The sequence below is a fragment of the Egretta garzetta genome, unplaced genomic scaffold, assembly GCF_000687185.1.
Source record: "Egretta garzetta isolate BGI_Z169 unplaced genomic scaffold, ASM68718v1 scaffold323, whole genome shotgun sequence".
Classification (NCBI taxonomy): domain Eukaryota; kingdom Metazoa; phylum Chordata; class Aves; order Pelecaniformes; family Ardeidae; genus Egretta; species Egretta garzetta.
The window spans coordinates 3,436,337-3,438,622 of record NW_009259435.1 but is presented as its reverse complement, the minus strand read 5'-3'; positions in this window follow the sequence as shown (position 1 = coordinate 3,438,622).

The window sequence follows — 2,286 nt, the reverse complement described above, 5'->3', positions numbered from 1 at the left end:
CTGGAGCAGTCTGCTCCTGAGGGACTGCATGCCGTGGGAGGGATGGACCCATGCTGGAGCAGTTCGTGAAGAACTGTGACCCCGTGGGAAGGACTCACGTTGGAGAGGTTCATGGAGGACTGTCTGCCGTGAGAGGGACCCCACATGTGAGCAGGGGAAGAGTGCCCTAGGAAGAAGAGGCGGCAGAGACAACATGTGATGAACTGACCCCAACCCCCATTCCCATCCCCCTGCACTGCTGGGGGGGAGTAGGTAGAGAAACTGGGAGTGAAGTTGAGCCCAGAAAGAAGGGAGGGGTGGGGGGAAGGTTTTTAAAATCTAGCAGTTTTTCTCCTCTCCTTCTCCAATTTTGATTGATAATAAATTAATTTTTTTCAAGTTGAGTCTGTTTTGCCCATGATAGTAACTGATAAAATGATCTCTCCCTGTCCTTATCTCGACCCACGAGCCTTTTGATTTACTTTTCTCTCCTCTGTCTGGTTAAAGGGGAGTGATAGAGTGGCTTTGGTGGGCACCCGGCGTCCAGCCAGGGTCAAACCACCACAGTGCTCTTGGATTAAATCTGCGCTTGTTAAACAGACCAGGTCTGAGTCTATAAACTCAGCTATAAAATGGGGACAAGAGAGAGCAAGGACCAACAGTTCCTTGAAAGCAAAACCACCTTCCTACCAGACTGTCTCTGTGTCATAAGACCTGTCTTCTTCCCCCGTGAGCATCTTCCAACATCTTGGCCAGCCACCAAAAGTACACTTGAAACAAAAAGACAACTCACCCTCTCTGTTAGCTTTTCTAGCCAGGTCACTGAGTGATACAGGAACTGAATTAAAGGGTGGATGCTGGCTTTAAAAGCTGCAAACCATTGCATCTGTTAAAAACATCTGCAGTTCTGCACGCTGAGGGAAGGAGGATCCATTTTTTCTGGACAGAGAATGATGCTGACTGGTCTCAAAGCAAATGTTATTATGTGTAATGCTGTCCAACATGATGATGTGCTCAGCTCCCCATGCACCAAGTACAGTGAGCACCGGCTGACGCATCTTCCTCCGATACAACCAGTCTTGCCCATTGCTAGAAGTAGTGTTTGGACTGGAACCATATCTATAAACTCTGCGGGAATAACCATGTGGCTTGGTCTGGCTGCGTCCCCACAGGGCTGATTCAACAGTCTGGTTCCTCCAGACTTGGTGCAGAGCTGGGAGCCCACCTTCCAGTGAAGCAACGCAAGTCTCCATGCGAGGGTGGGGCACACACATATTTTTTAGATGATAGCTAAGCAAATGCAGTTCTCTGGTAATTCATAAAACAGGGATCGTGCAAGAAGTCCTGAAATTCTTGCCTTCTGGCAGAGATAGCATCATGCTGCGTAACTTTATACGGCAAACCACACCTTGGCCCAGCTTCCCTATGGGGATAGCTTTTAAGGATGGCATGGGAAATTCCTGGCTGCTAGCAGCAAGGGGAGGACACCGGGGTTCAGCATCTCTTTGGTCTAGCTGCACATTAGTTCCCCTTCCCAGGCAGAAACTTGGCTCTCCAGTGCACAAGGGAAGTACGTGCCTGAGGGTGTAAACAGCTCCTTCCTGCTACGCTGGCAGTGCAAAGCTGGTGAGGACAAGTCCAGTCAGTCCCACCAGCATTTCTCTGTTCCTTACATATCCACCACTTAGTGGGACCAGAGGTTTCCTTCGCTTCTGATAAGGGAATGCCTAGTTTTTAATCATTGCTTCCTAGAACTGAGCAGATGTGGAAAACTATTCACATCACCTTTCCAGGACAGACACTGCCACGTGCTCAGCTTGGAGAGGAAATGAGGATCATAAACAACCATATCCCACAATAGAATCATAGAATCATTTAGGTTGGAAAAGACCTTTAAGATCATCAAGCCCAAAAATTAACCTAACATTGCCATCCCACCACTAAACCCTGGCCCTAAGCACCTCGTCTGCCCGGCTGTTAAATCCCCCCAGGGGTTGGGACTCGACCACCTCCCTGGGCAGCCCATTCCAGAGCCTGACAGCCCTTTTGGTGAAGAAGTTTTTCCTAATGTCTAGCCTAAACCTGCCCTGGCGCAGCTTCAGACCATTTCCCCTCATTCTATCATCTGTTACCAGGGAGAAGAGGCCGACCCCCACCTCACTACAGCCTCCTCTCAGGCAGTTGTAGAGGGCGATCAGGTCTCCCCTCAGCCTACTCTTCTCCAGACTAAATAACCCCAGTTCCCTCAGCTGCTCCTCGTATGACTTGTGTTCCAGACCCCTCACCAGCTTGGTTGCTCTCCTCTGG